The sequence below is a fragment of the Anser brachyrhynchus genome (assembly GCF_964034855.1).
Source record: "Anser brachyrhynchus genome assembly, chromosome: 2".
NCBI classification, from domain to species: domain Eukaryota; kingdom Metazoa; phylum Chordata; class Aves; order Anseriformes; family Anatidae; genus Anser; species Anser brachyrhynchus.
The window spans coordinates 124,257,763-124,282,426 of record NC_137695.1 but is presented as its reverse complement, the minus strand read 5'-3'; the positions used below and the strand labels follow the sequence as shown (position 1 = coordinate 124,282,426).

Genomic DNA, 24,664 nt, shown 5'->3' with positions numbered 1-24,664 from the left:
AGCAAACTGCTCCAGCACGGGTCCCCACGGGCGGCAGCTCCCCCCAGACCCCCTGCTCCTGCGTGGGCTCCTCTCCACGGGCTGCAGCTCCGGCCCGGGGCCTGCTCCTGCGGGGGCTCTCCATGGGCCGCAGCCTCCTCCAGGCCACATCCACCTGCTCCACCGGGGGCTCCTCCACGGGCTGCAGCGTGGAGATCTGCTCCGTGTGGGACCCGTGGGCTGCAGGGGGACAGCCTGCTCCACCAGGGGCCTCTCCACAGGCCGCAGGGGAACTGCTGCTGCGTGCCTGGAGCACCTCCTGCCCTCCTGCTGCACTCACCTGGGGGCTGCAGGGCTGCTTCTCACTCCTCGCTCTGCCAGTTGCTGTGTGCAGCAGATTTTTTCTCTTTCATAAATCTGCTCTCCCAGAGGCGCAAACAACATTGCTTATTGGCTCGGCTCTGGGCAGCGGCGGGTCCCTTTGGAGCCGGCTGAAACTGGCCCTTATCTAACATGGGGCAGCTTCTGGACCCTTCTCACAGAGGCCACCCCTGTAGACCCCTGCTACCAAAACCTTGCCACATGAACCCACTGCACCACTGAGACCAGCTCTGGCCCCTCTGGCTGAGCTCCCAGGCAGGGATGACTCAAGGATTTGAATCCACCACAGATCATTCACCACTCAGATAGAAAGGAAAAACATCTCCAGGCCCTGCACTGCACCACCCCAGCCTGGGGGGACGTGGCACCCAGACTCACCAGAAAGTGGCCATGCAGGAGCCAGTAGGTAAGGCGAGGATGAGAGAAGCGCTGCCCTTGCTGTTCCCCTCCTTCTCCCCAGCAATGGAGGTCCAGCCACTGATGGCAGCCATGAACTCCAGCCCTGTCCTGGGGCACATGCTGGCTGCTGCCACCCCACTGCTGCCCTACACCACATGCCTGTCCTTGGCATAGACATGGATGTGTCCAGCACAAAAACCCCAGGCCCAGGCTTTCAATGACACTGCCAGCTCCCTCAGCACCTGAGGGTCCCCTCAGGGCCCATGAATTTATGGATGTCTAGTTTGCTGAAGTATTCTCTAATCTGATCCTGTCTCACCTGATCTAACCTGATCCTCTGTCACTAAAGGTCTGTCTTCTTTGTTCCAGAGTTTCTTTCCCCTTGGCCTCTGAGGCCTGGGATTTCTGAAGGCCAGTCTTCCTAGAACCACCATTACCTGGGATGACTGGCAGAATCTACACCAGCCCGAAGTACCGACCTGGATTTCCAGTAAGCAGGAATGGAAATTGCCAAATGATTAGCAATGAGGTCACTAAACAATGTATTTGGTCACAAGTGTGCGTGGATTTCCTGGGATTCTTTATGTTTGTACCTGTGCTATGCACAGTCCATCCCAGCCTCTCAGCATGTCTCCCTGTGCCACTGCAATAGGGAGTCAAAGTGAATGTTTTCTTTAGTCAATGCAGTGATTAAAATGGAAAGGCTGACACTTGTTATGAGACAGAGTATGAACCTTGGTGATAGAGTCCAGAGAAGGAGTTTCTGCAGAACTTTATATTTATCTTTTTCACTTAACTCCAACTTTTTAATACCAACTTTGTGCTTCTCTATACAATGCACAGGTAGAAGATGGTGGTTGTGACTTTCATAAAAAGCTAGAAAAGAGTTTCCCTTTGCTGGCTGCAATAGAAACAGCAGTTAAACATCTGCCTTCTGTAGTGACCAGCTGTCCCAGAGCCCACCTTCTGAAACATGGAGGGGGGAACTCTAAGAAGCTGAGCAGACATAAATAGTGCAGTGCAGAGGATTGCAGACATGTCTTGTTCATTTTGCACTCTTCCTGGGGTGCTTTACATTGTTGACAGAAAGAACAAAGCAGTCCTTCTGCCTGTTCAAGACAACTGTGTTCTCTCTTCAGCTCAGAATTTATTAAGCACAATAAGAAAACAACGTTGCACGATATACTTTGACCTGAAACTATCCTGGAAAGCAATTACAGTGAAATTTGACTGGAGAACACATTACCTGCTATGCTTTCTGATTAAATATTTCAATCATGTGAGAGAGCCAGAGCATGAATACATGCTGTAACCCTTTTTAAATAAACCTACACAATTTAATGATTGACAGAAGATACATCAGCCTATATAGATACTGACAAACGCAAAATATAGTAGGCTTATGCAAATTGCATGGTGGATTTGCAAAGTAGCAAATTTTCTGTGTAGTTTTCTATAAAACTCACAAGACACCCCATACAACACCACAGGAACAGACTAAATTTTAATTGATTTCATATATGGTAGGTAATTACAAATCATGAAATTCTATTTAGGTAATAATAGTTCCCTAATGAGCATTTTTAAGTAAGTCAAAAGGAAAATACAGTCAACAAATACAGCTATGCACTTAAGGGGAAAGCAGATTCTTTTTTAGAGGTGTTGCAAATCACCAGTAATAAATCTTCATGTAAAATAAGGCATTAATAAACCTTTAACTGCTCCCTCATGATGTATAGCTAACCCTTACTTAAGAAGTATATACCACAGAATTAAAAAAATAGTAAGCTACTAAGATTTCATTCTGAGCCTTCTCTTCTTTAGGCTAAACAGTCTCAGCCCTTTCAGTCTCTCATATGAAAGATGCTCCAGTCCTTTAATCATCTCAGTGGCTCTGCCATAAGTTCACCTCTCTTTTGTACTGGGGAGCCCAGAACTGAAAACCTTATCTCACATGGGACTCACCAGTACCGAACAGAGAGGAAAGATCATCTCCCTTGACCCCTGCTGGCAATACCTTTCTCAGTGCAGCCCTGGATTGGCTTTCTTTTTTCTTTTTTTTTTTTTTTCTTTCTTTCTGCAGCAAGCTTGCATTGTTGTCTCACTGTAAGTTTGTTTTCCACAAGGACCTGAAGGTCCTTCTCTGCAGATCTGATTTCCTGTTTGTCAACCCCCAGCATGTACTGGTGCCTGTGGTTATTCCTCCCCAGATTCCCCGTGTTGAACTTTGTGAGATTTCTCTCTGCCCAATTCTCCAGCCTGTTCAGGTCCTTCTGAATGGTGTCATAACCATATGACACTCCTCCCAGCTTTGCATAATCTGAGAACTTGCTTAGGGTGCACTCTGTCCCAGCATCCAGGTCATTAATAAAGAGGTTAAACAGTGTTGTCTGCAGTATTGAACCCTATGGTACACCACTGATGTTTTGACTCCAGATTAACTTTATGCTGCTTACCACAACTCTCTGGGCCCAGTTGTTCAGCAAGTTTTATATCCATCTCACTGTTCACTTATCTAACTTGTACTATGAAGATGTTTTGAGAGACAGTGTTAAAAGCCTTACTACAGTCAAGATAAACAATATGAACTGCTTTCCCCTCATTCACTGAGCTAGTCATTTCATCTTAGAATGCTATCAGGCTGGTTAAGCACGATTTCCCCTTCACAAATCCATGCTAATTATTTCCAATCACTTTTTTTGTCCTTCTTGTATTTGGAAATGTTTCCATGAGGATATTTATCATCTTCCCGGGGACTGAGATGAGGTTGATTGGCTTGTAGTTGATTGGCTATTCCTTCTTGTACTTCTTGAAGACAGGAGTGACATCGTCTGTCTTCCATTCTTTAGGAACTTCCCCCAGTGACCAAGACCTTTCAAAGATAATTGACAGTGACCTCATGATGCCATCAGCCAGTTCTCTCAGGGCTTGTGGGTGCAAATTGTCAGATCCCATGGAATTGCATGTATTCAGTTAGTTAAAGTTCTTCCTAGCCTTGCCCTTCTTCACCATGGATAAATCTTCCTTGCTTCCTACGACTAGTCTTACTAGTAAAGACTGAGATAAAGAAGGATTTTAGTACTTTGACCTTTTGCATGTCTTCTATGAAGAAAGGCTGATCTCCTTTGAAGAAAGGCTGAGAGAGCTGGGGATGTTCAGCCTGGAGAAGAGAAGGCTCCAGGGAGACCTTCTTGTGGCCTTTCAGTACTTAAAGGGGTCTTATAAAAAGAATCGAGGACTCTTTACTCAGGTAGATAATGATAGGACAAGGGGGAATGGTCTTAAAATAAAAGAGGATAGATGTAGATTAGACATTAGGAGGAAATTCTTCACTGTACGGATGGTGAGGCACTGGGGCAGGTTGCCAAAAGAAGTTATGGATGCCCCATCCCTGGAGGTGTTCAAGGCCAGGCTGGATGGGGTCTTGGCCAATCTGATCTAGTAGGTGGCATTCCTGCCTATGGCATGGGGGATGGAGTTAGATGATCTTTAAAGTCCCTTCCAACTTGATCCATTCTATGATTCTATGATTGTATGTCCCCTATCACCAGGTCCCCTGCCCCATTTAGCAGCAGACATGCATTTTCCCTAGTCTTCCCATTGCTGCTGAAGTACCCATAGAAACCTCTGTTGTTGCTTTTAACATTTCTCACCAGATTCAACTCCAGGTTGACCTGGACTTTCCTAACCCTGTTCCTGCAAGATCAGACATGAACTCTATATTTCTCCGGTGTCACCGGCCCCTGCTTCTAACTTCTGTATTCTCCCTTTTTATCTCAGTTTAAGTTCAGTTAGGATCTCCTTGCTTATCCATGCAGGCCTCCTGCTGCCTTTGCTTGATTTTCCACTTGTCAGGATGGACATTCCTTGATCTTGAAGGAGGTGATCTTTAAATTTTAACCAGCTCTTCTGGACCCCTTTTGCCTCCAGGGCTGTATTGCATGAGATTCTTCCAAGAAGACGTCTGAAGAGGTTGAATTCCACTCTTCTGAATTCCAGGCCTGTGGTCCTGCTTTTACCTTACACCTTCTTATGTTCCTAGACTCCACCATTTTATTATTACTGCAACCAAGGCTGCCTCTGACTTTCACATCCACAACTGGATCTGCCTGATTTGTTGAAGCTTTGATAAGAGTCCTGGATGCTTTTTTTTTTTTTTTTTTTTTTTTACTATCAGTATCGCTGCTTTCAGTAGTGGCAACACCAGTGCTGGCTTCGCACAGGCCTAAATTTTATTCACAATTGTAGAGAAGATAAAAGGTAAAGAGGAAGAAATGGGTTGGGTTTTATTTTTTATTTTTTTATTTTTATTTTTTTTGAAAGTCAAAGTGAATTACCTGAGTCATTCATAGGTGATTCTGATCTAGGTTGTAAAATAACAAATTGGTGGGGTGCAGATATCTGTGATGTTAATCAAGATCAAATCAACATGAAGTAAAGTCTGCAAGTCTCCAATCAGAGATCCTGTGTTTTGCTTATTTATTAGGGCAACATCAGGAAACTTGCACTGCAAAGGCCTGTAATGTATATGTTATATGAATAAACAACATTCCTCTTAAAAATCTGGCAATCTTACACCTTTTAAAAGCAGTAAAATAGTTTCAGATATAAATTATTTGTATTAAAATATTAGAAGCTGAAAAAAAATCTAAGGAATATATATTCACTAGACAGGGGTCATTCCTGTGCCTCAGGGAGAGATGAATTTTATAACCTCACATAAACAATTACAAACTGCACTATGTTTTAAAGAAACACAGAAAATGAGTGGAAGGTTCTGTTAAGCTGCTGAAGTGTGTGAAATCGCAAGCAGATATAAACGTTATTCTGACCATTGTTCTTGTTTTGAAAACTTGAGGTTCCTAGGGTTTGTCTGTTTAATTTTTGTATCTTTTATTTCCTTTTTTGGAAGTGAACAGTTGACAGTCTGCTTTATATGCAGCATGCATAGCACATAAATAGCATTCAAATTAAATTCTACACCAGCTGTACGTACCCCATACATGTGGTTCGCGAATGTTGCTGACTGCAAATGGTGCATATTTTGATTTTCAGTTGATATCTAAAACTGTGAATTATCTTTTGAATATGTAGTGTTTTGCTTTCGATCCCTAGATTACATTTATATCAAGCAAAATAAATACAACTGTCTGATAATCACAACCTGGCTTTCTTCAGCTTAGGTAGAGATCAGTTTCTGGCAAAGTGACCCCAAATCTTGTCTTCTGTAATGCAAAAGTCCCATTTTAGATCTGAAAGCAAAGTTTGAAATGAAAAGTAGCCTCTGAGGAAAAGCCAGCGTATTTCTACGTGCTGCTCCCTGTTAACCTGAAGTGTTTTGAACATGGGGCTGCTTTTACGGCTGCTAAAGACCCGATGTGCCTCTAACATAGAAAGATTTGGTATTCAGCTATTAGTCTTTTCAGGCATGTTCGCGCTGCATGACATTTATATAACATTGACTCCCAGAAACCTGTTCCAGCATCCACTGGGCCCAGTATAAAACCTGTGAGGATTTTTTGGATGTGGCCTGTATCTGGTTCTTCCAATATCCTGGTCAGGAATATGGCAGGGAGCCATCTGAGAGAGGAAAAGTAGCCAGATGGCACCAATACACTGTTGCTTTGGCATTTTTTTCTGGCCAGCTGACTGGTGCGATCTCTAAGGAGGATTTTTGTTTGTTTGTCTGCTTGTTTTGTATCTTTTCTTTGAGGTAGCCTGCAGACCTGAGTTAAGCTTACAGGTAGCTCGATCACCTAACAGGTTTCCCACCTTTTCTTCCCTCTTTTTGTTTGTTGTGCGTAGTGTTAGAGGAATTTCAGTTTAGTATACTAAAATCTTGCCCTGATTTCATATTCATTTTTCATACAAAAGCCTTGTTGGCTCTAAGGAGAGCCATATGCTTGAAAGACATGCAACACTGATATATTTTTTTTTTCTATCAGCATATCTATGAACATTATAAAAATAGAAGACAAATCTCAAAGGGAGATAAGACCCATACAGATATTTATTCCCACAGCAAAGACTTTGTTTTATATTCTGACTGAGCTTGTAAATGCCCCCTCTCACTGGCTCCATCTCAGATGTTGGCATCTTCCTTAGCAAGTCTGGGGAATTCAGGGGGATCTTTGGGTGCATCCTCCCGAGGGTGGACATAGCTGAGAGATTTGTCTCCCCACCCTCTGAGCTGGCCAACCATAAGCCATTTCTGGTCTATATAACTGTGTTAACATTGCACTGTACTCAAGTCAATAAGGCCTGATGACAGGCTGTGTATATTACCGGTTTGTGTCTAAACAGCTTCTAGACTAGAGCTGGCTCATGTCCAGCCATCTGAGAGCACCGACCAAGCAGCCTGCATGTATCTGCACCTGTCCACGTGGATGTATTATAAATGTGTATGATGCAATATCATTCACTGTTTGTAAATGACATATTGTGACACCTCCTCCTTAAAACACATTTTTTTCCCACCAAAGCCTTCCAGCAACGACCCAACACCCAAATATCATGGCTAAGAGAATAAGCACATCACGGAGAGTTACCACCTCTCCTTTGTGTTTGAACCCTCTGATCTGCCTAATTGAGAGGTTGATCCTGACTGGTTGTGAGCACCCACAGTTCCTTCTGATGGGAGCATATGGTATTGCACTGTATGCGCTTTGAGCCAGAGAACAGATCTCTCGCTACCCTCTTTACACTTAGAGCTGACATTACTACAAAGACAAGTGGCAGTAATAATAATGCCTTCCAGCAACTGTGAAACTGTCTGCGTGATTCAGATGCTTTTCTACTTACTGATAATTTAGTTCTGGTAGTGCCTTAAAAGGCAGTTCATCAGCTTCCCCAAAGCACAATGCTCTAGGGTCACCTGTCTGCTTTTGCCATTACAGGTGATGCTGTTCCTTCTGCTTTAGTATATCAACGATGCAGGAGTGACTTCAATATAAAATGTAAATGTTAAAACATTCAATGTAAAAGCTGCTTATAGGCGTTTATCTCTTCAACACGCAGGTTATAGATTCTTAAAAACTCAGTTCCGAATAAGATGATTGATGCTACACCCGTTTCGATGACTGATTTTTGTATGAGACAGGAGCAGCACCTCGGTGATTCTAAGGGAAGAAGATGGGAAGCAGCTACATTTGTGGTCTGCAGATGTTCAAGACAACACCAGTCAAGAAGCTGCTAACTACCTTTAATTCATGAGCACACTGAACTGGGGGAGTGAGCGCTCACATCTGTGGCCCATTCTTATTAACATGTTTCCTCCTCACTAATTCTTGCTATTGTCTGGAAGCTTTCCAGACTGCTGCTGGTGATCAGAAGACAATTCTTCCATAAAGACCTAGGCATTTCCAGCTCTCAGAGGACTTTACACAACTAAACAGAGGTGTGTTCTGTTATAATAATGAGTTAATCTAAATAAACTGTATTTAGGATTTTAGTTTGGTTTTAAGGTTTGCTACTCGTGGAGGATTTCTAGGCCTTGGTGCTTTGCTAGCTATGCTGAAAATCAAGTGAGCGTAAAAGGTTTACAAAAACTGAAATAAAACGATGTTACAGAGCATTATAAAGTCACAGTCAAGAGGAAGCAAAACAAGTTATGTTTAGTCTGCAGGGCCATATACAAAGGATCTCTCTCCACCTCTTTATTAAACATCCAGGTTGTGGATGCTTTCCTCAGCCCTGTGGTACTGTGCATACCTCTGCCTCCAGGTAGCATAGAGAAGAGCCCTGGCTTGGGAAAGGAAACCTGCTTTTACATGCTAACCCCTCCTTGGGGCTTCCACGGGGTCCATTCAGATTCAAATATTCCCCCTCTCTCGTCCCTGGGGTTTCCTAATCCTTAGCTCTACTAGGGAGGAGTGTTGAGCTTCCTCCCAGAAGGCCAGGGCTGCCTGTGCTTTGGAAATGCTAATGTCCCCTGGGCATGACTGGAGGTGATTAGGGCTAGTACAACTGGAAATTGGCTAATCCCTAAACAGATTGTTAGCCCATGGCTTGGGCTGAGCAAGGTTCAAATCCCAGGCTCATCCCATATTCTGCACCGCTAAGCGTTCTTTAAAAGCTTACATAGTTTGAGAGAGCGCACATAAAACACGACTGTCTTTGGGGTGATAATGTGACTGCCGCTAACCTTGGTTTTGACACTTTCTGTGATAAATGTGGTGACAAACAATTTAGAAAGGTAAAGATGGATTTAGAAATCAGGGTCCATTCTGTGGATCTGAGAGGTGAAATGTTCAGTAATAATAAAAGGTAACAGATGGCAGAACTTCTTGTAATGGGATGTTGTTGAGACTAGGAACCTAAATAGGAGTTGATGTTTATAGAGGTAAAAATATCCAGACTTATAAATAGTTAAATATATGAAATGGAAGGAGACAAATCTTTTTCTTGAGACTTTTTGTCACTCGGTGAAGTTAAACTTAGTCTGTTTCTTTATATTGCATACCCATCTGGAAACAAAGTTTTATCTATATCTGAAATATAGCAGCCTTGCAAGATCTCTGAGCAGTGTAATTGCATCAAAGAACACTGACTGGAATCAGCATGGAAAAAGCTTGTTGTTGTGCTGTTCCAACCTGCTTGTTTTCTTTATCAGGATGTCAAGATTGTGAATTGGGTGTACAACATAAAGATTACCTGATTTAAGTCAAAAAAAATAAAATCATGTTAAGTACGATACAATGTCTGACTTATGTCAAATCTGGATACTTTACATTTTGGAGCACAGATTTCTGTACAAATTTGAATGACCAGAAAAAGAAGTCATCCTGTATTCCTTGTTTCTGTCAAAAGGAGCGTAGCAGTTATGAAACCACACTTTAACAAGAAAAGAATAGTTTCTTGCTTCAGAAATGTAAAGATAACAGACATGGAATATGAGTCTCAATCTCACCTTTCTGAGAGGAGATAATGAGAAACTGCTAGAACTGTCTGTTGCAAACTAAGGATAAAGATTGTACCAGGGCTCCACATTAGGTACGGAGAGATCTTTGAGGGGTACAGCTGGCTTAAGTGCATGGACAGTCACTGCAGAGCATGAGAGCTCATGCCAATTTGATATGCAAAGGCAAACAGAAGAGTGTGGAAAAAAAAATGCATCTTTTGGTGGCAGCCCCGCTAAGTGATGCTGCTACATGTATGCTGCTGAATTAAAATAGCCCAGGACAGTTTTCTGGCAGTGGTGACTCACAGACCTCTGTGAAAATGCTCATGGGCTTGAGCCTTGGCCCTGAATTACTGTATTTGTTAGTATGGGTGTAGACTGAGAGAGCGTGACTGAGAAGGACTATGCCTCTTAAGTATGCTCTCCTCAGATGTTGATGCTCTCTGCCCACTGAGCTCACCACTCATGTCTTCTTTACGCTTCTCCCAAACTTTTAGCTAGACTTTGAACTGAAACAAATTGTGCCAGAGGTATAATTTTTGTAAGTAGTTACACTCTGCATTGCAGTATTGTGGCACTGGACAGAGAGTACCAACAGCTAGTGCTCCATCCCTTGTTCGGTCTTCAAGGATTTCATTGATCTTTCTGCCTGTGAGCCTCCAGTTTTGCAGTTCAATGTGTAAGGCTGCTCCTGTCTCCCTCCTGCTCCTGTCTCCCTCCCTCTCTCTAGGTTATATATGTGACTGGCTGGCTGGCTGGCCAACAGTGTCTGTTCACAACAAGGGGAGATGTGGTGTCCAGAGTGCTGCTTGAGTTGTTTCTCCCACTCATGCCACTTCAGTAATTTGGATAAATTCTGTAGGATTTGTCCAGTTACTCCATTAACAGTGTCAGGTGCTGAGAAACACCTTAGATTCAGTTATTCTGAATATTCTGCATTTTTATATATTCACAATGATTCTGGGTTATTTCAGGTAATTATTAATGCTTTTCGTTAATACTGTTGTGTATTGCAAATATTTCCCATGCTAAGTGATATTCATGAAAAAAAGTTTTTTCCTTGAATGCAATATGGACAAAAGAGTGTCCAAATGCCAGCGTAAATTCTACGCATTGAGAAGTAAATCAAAGCTCATAAATTTCCTTGCAGCACTTGACAGCTTTGTGGTTTGAAACTTTTCTTCTGAAAGCAGAGAACTTCACAGGTATGGTTCCTCTTCTGAACAGTTCTGCCTCTCATTTCTCAGTTTCACTTCTGACATACCCAAACTCACTGCCCACTGCTTGAAACTGCATAATTCCATGGGATCTTATGGTTTCAGAGCGCTTAGTTGAAGGGTGAATCTATGAATCTGACCAAGAAGGGTCCAGAAGGCCAGCATGGAATAAATAGCTACAACTTAATATTCTTCTTTTTTTCATTATTGCTAGATGGCCTGATTCTGCACTTTCAGTGAAACTAATTTGGCATTGGCATAAATCAGAAGTAGCTCAGTTGTACGGATTGATGATAAAGTTGAACTGATGCCAATATCAGAAACACATCACAGGTTTAAGGGCTTCCATAGGAGGCATAAATGAACAGTTACATGCTATCTTGTGATTTCCCCCATAAGTTCTACCTACATGTGACCCTATCCTGCCCTTGTTCCACGTCAGTTATAACCCACCTGACTGAGTTAGCTAAAGCCCATATATTATCTCGTGCCTCTGGCTTGGTAGCTGGGTCTCAGTGTTGCATCATCTGCAGTCACAAGGTTTGGCATTGCTCTGGAGTGCAAGAGGCAACGCAGCTTTTTGTGCCTGCCAGGCACCCCTCCCCGGGGCACTGGGCTGCTTCAGGAGCTGTGGTTCCGTGAAGCTGGAAACTGCAGTCACTAAAAATAGTCAGGAAGGTTAAAAAAAGCAATAGCGGGGAAAAAAGCATTTAATGTGTGATAAAGTAAGTGATTTTATAACTGATTTTATTACTTAAAGTTCAAACATTATTTTCACTAGTCTTTGTCTGGCACAAATGAAGATGAAAGAAGTTGGACAAGGAGAGACTTGGGTACTGCAGGATGCTTCAGGGATCACATCTTTAAGGGTTATTAAACACAATTTGCTTTTGTCAGATTCCAATTTGTCTGTGTTTTAGCAAATCCTAGAAACTTGAGTTCTGACATTTTGTATATCCCTATTAATTATTCACTCCTGAGAATCTGTACTTGTTTGACCTTAAGAATTACTGCCTGTTTACCTTGAAGAAGACCCAGTAAGACTTGTCATACACTGTCCTTCACAAAAAAAAATAATAAAAAAAAATCAGTCTTTCTCCCTGGGTAAATGAGGAAATAAAACAAGCTGGGCTGGGTCAATGGTTTTAATACTGGTGGGAAACTCTTAACGTGCTGCAGAGGCAGCATCTCAGGAATCTGCTGAGACAGCTGGATCTGCAGTTCTAGGTTAAAGTTAGGGATAAAGGGCCACACTTTATCAGCGTTACATGAGATGAACTGACCTTTGTGCAGAGGGCCAGCAGAGGACTCACACGTCACTTATGTCTGACAAAGTGTCCTAAGTGGGACTTTGGAGGTGCATGAAGCTAACATGGGCACTCTTCACAAGATCTGAATTGTAACTACTATGAGTAAGAGTAATACAATTTCTCTCTTTGCATATGCTTTGTTTTTACTATGACAAACTTCCAGTGAAATCAGTGTGAGTGTGTTGCACAAGCTCCACTGTGTTATACAGTTTCTGCAGCCAGCTCTGCAATGGTTTCCAGCTAGAACAAGATTTTGTTGGAAAATCCCAACTCCATGAGGCATTTCATAGAAAAAATAAGCTTTTGATGTCAGTGGTCCAGTCTGAACCACCCCTGGTGCAGCTTTGTGCCATTCCCTCATGTTCTGTTACTGGTTCCCAAGGAGCAGAGGCTGACACCTCGCTGCCCACCTCCCCTCCTCAGGAAGGAGCAGAGAGCTGTGAGGTCGCCTCTTCCTCCTCTCCTCTATACCAGACAACCCAAGTGTCCTCAGCCTCTCCTCACAGGACATGCTTTCCAGCCCTTTTACCTGCTTTGCTGCCTTACTCTGGATGCTGTCAAGTATGTTGATGTCCTTTCTATGTTGGGGAGACCAGAACTGCACACAATACTCAAGGTGAGGCCACAGCAATGCTAGATATAGCAGGAGAATCACCTCTTTTGAGCATCTGGCTGCGCTGTGTTTAATGCACTTCAAAATGCAGTTTGACCTCTTGGCTGCTAGGACACTTGTCTTTCCTAAAACTGGGTTAAGACATGAAGGGAAAGCTGTGTAGATGTTGTTGCCAAACTGTACCTGTTCTTTGGATTTGTTTATCATTTGTCACTCTGTAAGGTCTATCTTTTGGAGAGACATTACGAACTTCCCAAAGGGAGTGGACAGCAGTATGTGCTGCAGAGATTATAATTCAGGAAAACAAACAAACAAACAAACAAAAAAAAAAACACCATCCCACACACTGTTCTTTTGAAAAAGAGATCATGGAAAATAGGTAGAACATCCTGCTTGAACTTGTCCGCCCTGGCATCCTCACAGCAGCTGCAGTTCTGTGGAGCACAGCAGTGCTCCGTTCTGTGGGAGATTTCTGGGATATGGCTTCCTATGCTCAGAATGAATACTATCTTTTTTAAGCACAGTCTGAAATATCAAGCTTTTTTCTTGGTTTCAGCATCTAAGATACTGACCTTTTTTTCCTTCATTTTCATTTTCTGTCTTCATTTAATGTAAACCTTCCCTTGTTTTTTCCATGACTGCTCTACTGCAAAACTCCAGCTACAACAACACCCTGCTTTGGCTGTCACCCAAATGTTCTCTTCTTTCATTCCTGATAAATTCCTCTTCCTGGTACAAGTCACTCATTGCTTTCTTAACATGTTCTGACTACATCCTGTTTCCTTCTCTCAGCCTTTGGGTTTCCTCAAGGGTGACCATCCCATCTAATCTCAGTAAAGCACTGGGTGCATTGGTTCCTCATGTGGCGGTCATATGTAAGCAAAGTATATATTTTTGGGGGGTATAAAGTTCAGAACAAGCAAAAACTTCACAGTCAAACTTGGCTGCTGTCTAGACTGATAGAAAACCTGTTATAACAGACTGCCTAAGGCATTGCCAAGCAGCCAAACAGTAACTAACTGACTTTGTTTACCCAGTGATGAAAAATAAATAAATAAATGTACCCAGGGCACCAGCTTTCCAAAGCAGGAGAGGGTAAGTGATAATCTGCTGTGAGCAAGACTGAAACTCCTTCCTGATTGAGTTCAGGACTAAGAAATCCTCCAGAGCTAACGGATGAGGGAAGGAGGAAGACTTGAAACTAATTAGTCTCCAAAGGAGGTGAAGTATAGAAGGAAGCAGGATCCACAGGATCCATAGGAAAGAGCAAAGTGGAAGGGGGATCATCTGCCAGGAGGTTGTGAACACATTGCACTCTGTCAGCTATACCATGGAGGTCACCTTTGAAGCTAAGACATAGAGATATACATAGCTTTCTTTTCCTTGCTTGTCTACCAGTTTCTATAAACTACACACCGTGAGAAGCTGAGCAAATGCCCAGGTAATGCTTTGGCTCTTTGGTCATTTTCAAACAACCAGTGGATTGTTACTGCACTCAGTGAAACCCATCAGTAAACACCATGAGCTGCTTTTCCTGGTGAAATGAAAGGCAGACAGTTTTCCCCTGCTACAATTCACTTATTTGCTGAGCATTGATGTATAGCAATTTTAATCTTTTTAGTCTTAAGTGATGATGATAATAGCAAAACCCCTCCATCTAATCTTCAGACTTAGATATTAAAAGCTGCAAGGAAAGGCACAAGGCAACAAAAAAAGCCCTTAAATATGTTACTGTCTTTATGCACATGTAATGGGCATATACATATTTTCAGTCCAAGACAAGAGGCAGAGTTCTGTGTCACAGGTAATCACCCTGTGCCCTATGGCACCACTACATCCAATAAAAGACATAAGAGGGTGGACCAGATAGTGGGAATGTCAGGATTCGTGCTGCCCCTAGGTAGAACATGTTATACTGAATGTCACCTTGCAGCTGGTAAGAAGGTTGTTCCACCAAAACATGGCCAGGACTTCAGGTGTTAAGGCTGAGCCTGATTCTCATTGTGCTAAGGTGAATTGGGAAAGATTCCCAGAGAGTAAGATAGAAGTATTACAAAAAGCCACAGCCTGTATATTGAGAACCAAGAGACTCAGTTCCTATAGGTATCTCCATACTGGTAACTGAAGTAGAGCCTTATTTAAGGAGTGTTGGTACAGCTAAAAGGCAAAAGGGGAGGAAATCTGGATTTCTGTGGGGTTATTTGGGCTACTGTCTTAACCTGCTTTTAAATGTGCTTTTGAAGTGTGTGGAAAGAAGTGGTAACTTCTGTTTGAGGAAGGATGCCTGTTACTGAAGACGCTACAAGACTAGGATGGATTTTCTGTGACCACAGGTAGTAATCGGGGAAGAGGATGGTAGGAAATGCTCTGAGCCTGGGAGGCTGGGCTGCAGGCTGCAGAGAGAATTAGAAACAAACCAAGGGGGCTTCCTGGTAGGGAAAGCAGGCACATGGGTTTGTACTGGACCCTGTGGCTGTGACCATCAGAGGTTTCAAACTAAAATGAGCTAGAACGATGAGATTAAGAAACTGAGACGCTGCAGGTCTAAGTTTATTTCTAACTTGCTGTATGATTAGTGCCAAGTCATCTAATTTCTCAGGGCATCAGTTTTTCCATCTGTGAAATGTGGGTGATGTGACCGCCATCAATAAAGGGCACAACGTAAGTGCAACGTGATACCTCTCCCCAGTGCCTCGTGGACAGATTTTTATTTAGATACTCGACCACCTTTGAGATCACATTGAATAGGTGATTTGAAAGCTTTGTCATAAATCTGAATATCGCTGACATATTAAGAAGAATGAGGTGATCTGAGGATGCACTGCATTAGCAGAAGAAATATGTTTAAATCTGCTATAAATGAGTTTTAACGACAGCGGTGTGAAGGTATTTTTGTTTATGCATTGAGCCAAAGTGTGAGGCATTCACATTTTTATTCTTTTCATGAATTTTCTGGGAACATAAACAAAATATATATTACTGTTACAAGTTTGCAGATGTAAGTAACTCAAATACAATTCAACTATTGTTGATGAACTGTGTAGATAAGATTTGCTGTAGAGGAAGTAATTTTGTGACTGTAAAATGGAAAAAAGGGGAGCTGTGTGAGGCATCCATCATATGCTGCATTTTTTTTGTTTTCTCACAATAAACAGATCAAAGGGGAAGCATTCGTTTTGCAGAAGACTGTGCACTGAATGACGACAGTGTTTGTACCAGCAATGGATGTCACCTTCCAGAATTTCCTGAACTCTCTACCAACTTTAAAATTTCAAGAGCTGAGCATGTCTTTATAACACAGGGTAAAAGCATATTCAGAGAAGAAGTGAAGCTTAGTCTTTCCTGAATAAGCCAATCACAAATTTTGAGGAAAAAAGGCAGTGGAATTGGCCCTAAAAGAAAGCTGAATTGAAACTCTGTTTTAGGTGCCGTAATATAAACCGTGCATTTTAATGTGTACATCGTGCTTGCAGCAGTGTGATAATATGGAAGCATAACAATTACATCAGTAGAATGAACACATTTCTAATGGTATTTGCGTTATATGGATATATGGCTGTTGGCCTGTATGCTGATACTTTCATTGCTGCCATATACATGCAATCTACTTATGGTTAAGGTTGCCAGGCAAGTAATTACCAGAATGGAGTGCTAAGCAAGCAGTCCCGGTGTCAAAGAATCTGACCTTGTGAAGATAATGAGACAAGGAGAATTCAGAACAGATGAAAGCCAAGAGCACCTACTTTATCTACTGACAGCCAGGGAACACCTTCATGCTCAATCAGTTCCTGCTAATGAGACAAGATGGGGCAAGATGGTAAAACAGCAGTAACGGGCAAACTTTTTTTCAGCTTAATGATCTATAACTTAGTTAGATAAAATTGTCTTTTAAACCAGGCAATAACATAAGTATGAACAGAGAAATACGAAAAATGTAGTTAATACCTTTTGGTTTTGTTTACATTATAATGGGGAATGATTAATGGGTGGGGAAATATACCCTATAGTGTGCCTGGGGGAAGATCAATCCATTTAACTTATCAGAGGGAAGGCAAAAGGGCAGCACAGTCTGTCTCTGAGTCCACATCAGGAAAGGAGCATGGTAATGGAGGGCTTTTCAGCTTAGCTAGCAAAGAGAAACAGCATATACTGTTTGGAAGCTGAAACCAGATAAATTTGGGTAAGAAGCAGTGAGCTTTTATCCATGAGGGTAATTTATTAATCAGCATTAAGAAATGTGGGACCCGTTATTCCTGAATTTAAAATGTTTATTTTTATTATTTAAGACTGGATGCCTTTTGAAAGGTATATGTTCTTTTTAATATATATTTGTGAGGACCCTGGAGGTCCAAGGGCTACTCTGAAGAGGTCTAAGACAGGTAACTTGGAAGGCCAAGCTTGTTGTCAGTGGGCTTGAAATCCCTGTACAACATCTCAAGCCTATTGGAAAGCTTAAAGGTATGCAAATTGTGAAAGGTTGAAAACTAATGGACTAGATAAATAGACTCTTGGACGTGGATCAAGAGTTAATGTAGGGGAATGCTAAAATCTCTCTTACACAGAATATCAGACTAAACAATCACTCTGGACTGTTCTTGTTTTGCAGTCTATAAATAGGAGTAATATTGTGGAACCAGACTGAGGAGATCAGGAAATTCTGGCATATGCTGTAGATTACCTTTTCAGGTGCATATTAGCCAGTCAACCTTATGAGGTGTTTTCAGTACAGCCAGTTGACTTTCTAAATTATCTTCTTGCATTCTCTTTTTTTTCCGGTCATTTTAAGCTATGCAGGATTTACAGACTGTTCCTGATAGTTACACAAAGTTGTAGCCTCATTCTTTCCATTCTGCATTGAAAAACTCTGCATTTATTCTCTAGAAGCTGTGGCTTGGTGAGAAGGTGGCATAGGCAAGGAACAGACTCTGGGCAAGAGCAACCTGTAGTCTCAATCTTACTTGAAACTCCAGCCAAAATGATAATTAAAGGTCCTTGGCAGGCTGATGGCAAGGAAGAAATATAAATTCCATACCCAAGTCCCTGCTTAAAATCCTTTTCATTTGTGGATTATTGTAAAGTTAGGCCACACAGAATGAATTAGACCGCCTGAAAAAAAAAAAAAAAAAAACCAGATCAGAGTTTCTAAGAGGCATTTGACTGTTTCAGTCCCCTGGAGGGAAGGAATAAGTCATCACCTCTAGACACTGTTAGGCAGAAATCCACTCTTTTTACTCTGGGAGGGAACTGGAGTGCATCTCTGGTGGCCAAGAGACCACTTTTAAGGTCAGGAGGGAGGGGGAGAGGGGCACCATGAGATGTTTGTGATCAGTCTCTTCATCTAGTCCAGAATTTTACCCAGAAGTTTCTGTGCTGAGCTGCAACAAAGATAGTTGTCCCTTTTAAGAAAAAAAAAAATCTAGTCTTGATTTAATGCCTCTGAGCAAACAGAGCACTCTGGAGACTTGGCTTGTTCTTAATTGAGGCAAAAAAACTAATGGTAGCTCCCAAATGCAAGTCACTCCTGGAACTAGGATGAACTGTCACTTCCCTGATGCTCCCTCCTTTCCTTACCCCCTTTAATAAGCAATGAAATACCCAGCAATGTTGAGACCTCACCCAGATGGTGAATTATGCTGATTCACTTCCAGACCTGTCAGATCTTGCACGTTGCCACCGAGACACGTGTTACTGGCTCCTGTTCTGTTTTCTTCAGGCTTGGCCTACCCCTTGGTGTCTCACCGTGCTCCTACTCCAACTGCAGCTCAGGGTGCTGGTGCTCCTAGGGCTACAAGGGTCATGGGTCAGTGGACAACCAGGGCCTGGTGCACAAGTTCACCAAGTGTGATGAGTTCACAAATTCACCAGCACCAGAGCCCTGGGGATGTGCTTCTGTTCCAGGATGGTCCTCCATAGGCCATGTTTGTCAACCACACGCTTGTGTTGTGGCCCCTTCCCCTCCACTTTTGTTGGCACTGCCTCCCATGTGTCTGGAGAGGAGACACCAGAAAGATCTGGAGGTAATTCTTCTCTTCCTAGCATGTCAAAGTTGAGGACTGCAGCTCTTGGTGCTAGCCTACAGCAGTCCAATAAACTGTAAGTTGTTTTTTTTTTTTTTTTTTTTTTTTTTTGAGAAAAATATACCCTTTGCTCTATTCAGTTTGTTTTATACATTTTTTTTTCTGTTCCACTCAGTGCTGTTCTAGACCTATCTGACACAGCTGCACTGACTGCCACTGGCTCATGGCTTCAAAATTTGTTGTTTTAAACTGGCAAGAGTGAAGAAGTGAGCTTGGTCATAGCACTGCTGCAAAGGCCCAGGTTTGCATAACTAGAAAAAAACAGTCACGCGTTTTGGTCTGACTGAGACACACTGAATTCATGTAAAGTGTTAGGAATTATTGATCATTCTTATTGCTTTTCCCCAAATCCTCTATTTTTTTAATTTTTTTTTCCCTATTCAGAAGACGGGTACATAGGTCTCTTGAGCTAGCCCTGTGGAAGCTGCTGTTGGTGGTAAAAGGATGCTCTAGGTCGGTCATTGTGTGATTCAGCCATCTGGGGGTGTCTCACTTGTAGTATGGTCCTACAGACTAAGCAAAGTGTTGTCCCCACTTTGCACATTAGCTTGGTCAGAGCGATCTTCTGCCTCTGCTTGTAGCCCTGATGTTCCTGGGATTTGGGAGCCCCAGGTATGTCCAGCTGTGTAGTGCCCCTTCGTTATTCCCACCTATATGTCTGTGCATGATTATTTTTCTCTAAACTGATTCGAGTCTCCTTCAACAGGTTATCACCAGTCATCATTTTTCGGGGCCTGTTTTCTGTTATCCAGGCCTCTGAGCTCAGGTTACATTTTGTGTTCTGGTTTGCATGGTTTTGCATTTGACTTTCTTCACTTGCTGTCCTGCTGGGGCATTGCTGTGGTTTCTTCCCTGCTTTTCACCCCCTTGCACAAGAGCCAGAGGATTGTAGTTCTGTAGTCTGTGCCTTTTTTCTCACTGTGACCCTGCATGGTGGCACTGTCCCCACGAGGTGTTGTGACCCAGGGTGGCAAAGCCATTCTGTTTTACAATATCTGGTTGCACCTGGCTTGTCCCTTTCTTATTCCACATGCAAACTGTCTTTGTCACAACTGTATTTTAGATTTTGTGATGTGAAGTAAAATGTGAATCTTTAAAAAAAAAAAAAGTAATTTGATGTCTCCACTTCCATCAGCTATTTTATTTTTTTCCCCATTATACTGAATGAAGGAGAAAAAAAAGCATATTATTTAAAGAGTGAGAGGTAATTTGCACACCCAATAGCGCACGCTAGAAAAAGTAACAAAGGGAAAACATTTTTCTTTCTTCAACATTCTTCACAATGTTGGCCTTGCATTTTCCAATTGAAAGGGATAAAAAAAAATGCAGACAATGTAAGCATTTAACAGTTTGGTTTTTATTACTGTCGTCATTCTTTCCTGAAGAAAATCATGAGCAACTGTAACTAAATGCTGAAGATGGGTCCTCTCCTGTGATTGCAAGCAACTACAAAAATAATTGTATCAAAATTACATCTCAAAATACAGAATTATGATTTTTCTTAGGACAGCTGAGCTGCTTTCAGAAAACAACACTTCCAAGTTTAGAGTAGAAAAGAGCAAGGAGAGTTAGGAGTTTAGAGAAGGACCTGCCCATGTCTTTTAATTCAGCTGTGCTGTGGAAGACAAGTTTGCTCTCTTACTATTTTATGTTTTTAAGTACTTAAAGGGAAAGTTGCAGAAATAATTAATATTTTAGAATCTTTAAATAAATTGGAGTGTATGTATCTGTGTGTGCATGTATATGCATATGTAAAAGAAATGGAAAAATAACATTTCTCATCTTGGCTTCAGATTGTAGTAGATATAAACAAAGGAAAAGAAGCTGGCAGCATCATTATGTCATTTTATATGGATATATATATGTATTTTTTCTCTAATATCTCACTTTGTGGCTGGTTAGCTGCCAAATGAAACCTGCACGTGAAAAATCGAGAGCAACACTCATTCCTTGAGACAGCCAGGAGTTTAACTAAATTGCTTCAGTCACACCTGTAGCATGGCTGAGCAGGGTCATTTTGGTCTGTCATCTGCATGAGAAGCCCGGAGAGCGGGGCATCTTTTATACATGCAGCTGAACTTTATACTGGAGATTTTATGTGCAAGGAAGTACTTGGAGACCACAGGGATTTTCTGCAGAGAATATTCTTTAATCTCAAAGACCAAAGCACTCTTTCCATTAATTCCTTTCTGCAGTTTGAGCTGCGGGTCTGAAGCACCCAGGTGCAGGGGGGTTAGACATAGCTGCTGAAGCAGCAGCACGCGTTTCTGAGGTGGCAGAGCACAAGACAGAGGAACACAAGCAGGTGAGAAAGCCAACACTGAGAGCTGTTAAAAGGTGAAGGGATTCAAAGCAGGAGGGGACTAAATTGGAGTGATACACATAGTGGATGAAACAGTTTCTGCTGTAAAGTTTTGGCTTGGGATGACTGGGGTTTTCCTCCTTGTGGGTGCACCATTTGAATCCATATGATGCATGCTGAACTGAAGAAGCACCTACGTCCCTCCGCTCTCTGTGCCTGAGGGGCAGGGCTAATTTTGGGGCCAGAGCTGCCAACAATAAATGGCACTGATGAGTGCAGCTGAGATAGCAGGCAGGCTTTGTCCTGGGAAGGAGTCCCATAGGGAGGAAGGGAGGAGCACGCACTGTGGGGTCAAGGAGTGGAAGAAGAGTCAGTGCTGGTGGCTTGTGCTGCTCTGTTCCTCTCTGTGCTGCTGGCTTTCATTGCAACCTCCATTTCCCCATCCCCTGGTGATCATAGGAAGGAGCACAGCTTAAACACCTGAGGGTGAGAGTGTGGTCTTGAGGGGGGTGCAGCCGGCTGGCGGTGCGCCGCGGCAGTCAGATGCACACATCGCAGGAAGCCTGTCAGCCAGGGGCTTTGTGATAAGGCACAGAAGGAGCGAAATTCAGCCTCCTGACAGCTGATGGGGGGCTGACAGCTCCGCAACAGACACCAAAAGTAATTGCTAGGTGCAGCTTTGTGGAAGAAGGCGATCGCAGGCTGGGTGAAGCGCAGACTGTCACAGGGAGTGTAACGTCGGTGGCATCATCTGTCCTGCCGTACAGCCCGCTTCCTACAACTTTGTCTCAAATTCTGTCAATTTTTTAAAAAGAAAACAACAGATAGTATAAATCGTGAGGTAGGTTCCAGGCAAATCTCAGTTCATCTGGTGAAGGCTGAATCATAGCTGAAAGAGCGTCAACTGAAGAAAGCAGTGGAGGAAAACTTGACAGCCCAAGTTTTGTACCCACTTGGAGAGGCAGAACAACCTGCTTGTGTGGAGAGAAGTTCCGGGTTGTGGTGGGAAGAGAAAAGCAACCCTCAGACTTGCTGGATGTGAGAAAGATGCGAAAATCAGTGGAAACTGCTATTTGCTGGTATTTTCCTGACAAAAAGGGATATGTATGTTCAGCAACAACAGAACATACGATAATAGATAGGTGTAGTTTAAATATACTTTTCATACAAGAACTTGGATTATAGTTGATCAATTCAATTTTTATCTCTTCTTGTCCCCTGACCTTCTTTTGTAACACCTTGCAGCACATTTCATCTTGGTAAGACTGGTTTCAAACAAATGGAATAAAATGACTGCAGTTTACATTAACTGAGCAAGTAGTACAAGTTCAGGGTCCTTCTCCTTCATCTATCTCTAAAGGGATGGGAATCTAACTCATTTAAGGATCATCATTTTAGGTTGAAGATCTCCCACAGCCATATTCTTTACGTTCTTCTAAGCCCACGTTTTCTAACTGCAGATTTCTGATATTACACGAAGAAGAATTTAATTATGGTATTGGATGTAAATTCCATACTTTCTCTAATAACTGTTTAGATTTGGGCTCATCATTTGGCTACCTCAAACAGAAGAGAGAAGATCTGGGCTGGTGAATGTAGTGTTACCATCTAACTTTAGAGAATGTTCAGGTCTGAAATTCTGTTTCAGGAAACTTTGCCAATGTACATCTTTACGGGATGTAATCAGATTGGGAATTTTGGATAAAGATGCAGAATGCGTAACTTCTTGTTAAGAATCTGTTAAACCTTATGGCTATTGATCCAATGAAGTTTTGTTTAAAATAGAACCATGCATAAAGGCAACAGTTATGTGCAAACAAAAAAAATTAGAGTTTTTCAAAACAATGAATCTGAAATGAATTTAAAAATATCCATCAACAAGTTGACATGATTTTCAGAGAAGTCTCCCATGTTCTCTAGCAGTTTATCCTTTCTCTACTCCCTGGAAGAGTGGCTGCAGACTGCATATATTTTATTTTTCAAAATGTGATGAGACCAAGAAGTTTAGAGGCAGAAGAGCTATTTAAAATAGCTTTCAAATTCAACACATTCCTATGCTTCATACAAAACAAAGAGTCCTTGGATCAGTAAGAGGGAGCTAAAACAGAAGAAAGGGATAGCTTATGTTTTTGCTGAAGAACTGAAGCTGAGCAATACTGTTCACTGTGTAATTTTTTAGTTTATCACATCTTCCTGTGTGTTGTCTGCCTTGATAGATAGCAGGATGACAGATGACATCTGCCTGCATCTGAACACAATGTTAAAACATGCAGATTTGCTCAGGAAGGATCCATTGTCCCAGTTATGTGCCAGCCCTAGGAAGCCTAAAAAAAAAAAAAAAAAAAAAAATGGGTGTTGAAACCAAGGCTTTTAAAGATATATATATATTTAAATTGAAGTAAATTATAGAAAACATACCTATGTAGCACAATTTATGTGTTTTTGGTAGTTTTATTTATTTATTTATTTATTTATTTTTAGATTTAGCTGTCTTTTCTACATCCATTGTCTTAAGTTTTCCACAACTCCTTTTCATCTGGACCTCTGTTACCACTTTTATTTTCTTTTATCACTTTTCTATCCTGAACCACAGCAAATGTTTTGTTCTCTGTTTCTTGCACCCTGACTTTACACGTTCTTACTCTTTCCTCACTGATTACTGTGACATATATACTTTCTGTCCTCTCTTTTGACTATGTCCTCAAATTAAAAAACAAAACAAAGCAAAAAACTTTTCAGTCATCAGAAATCTGTCCCCTCAATTAATCAGCTGTAGTATTATTGCTCTTGAAGGGTGATAGGACAGTTCATAGGAAATGATCTTTAGTGAGTAAATTCATCTTACAACATTCCAAGCTTCTCATAATCAAGATCTATGCCATCAAATGTATGAAATTAAATGGGTATATTTTCTACATGAAGTAAACTTTCTCTCTAATTGCCCATTTGGAGTCCTATGGTAGTAACGGAACTTTCATTATTGAATTATTATAGATGCCAGCCTCATAATGAAATGATTATCATGGACTAGATGGATCCAGATGAGGGAGGCAGACTAGACTAACCTCTTTTAGCCTTATTTTCTATGATCATACAACTGTTGCAAATCAGGTAGAACATTATTCAACCTAGAGAAGAACACAAAAGATTTCTACACAAACGTTTGATCCAGGTGCAAGATTTGCAGTATTACATACCTCATGACTTCACTGGAAAAAGACTCAAAGTATCGTATAGGTTGGAAAGGACCCCTAGAGGTCATCTATCCAACCTGCTGCTCAAAACATTTTACAAGAATTAAAATAAAATACCCTGTTGCTGTTTCCCTGGTTATCAAACTGAATATATATATATGTATATATATATATATATATATATAAAAGCTAGGTAGTTACTTAATTTTTTAGATTAGTTCCTTACAGATAAGAGGCAAACATTAATTATGTCATCATTCTATTGGACCTGGGCACACTTCAAATAGATTGAG

The 24,664-nt window shown here is 41.7% G+C and overlaps 1 long non-coding RNA gene across 1 annotated transcript; it reads left to right on the top strand.

The window, feature by feature from the left end:
* The first annotated feature begins 352 nt into the window (after positions 1-352).
* On the top strand, positions 353-19,016 carry LOC308189205. Its single transcript, XR_013946132.1, has 3 exons — positions 353-8,155; positions 10,809-10,863; positions 15,954-19,016. It is a non-coding gene; the product is annotated as an uncharacterized lncRNA (long non-coding RNA).
* The last annotated feature ends 5,648 nt before the right edge of the window (positions 19,017-24,664 follow it).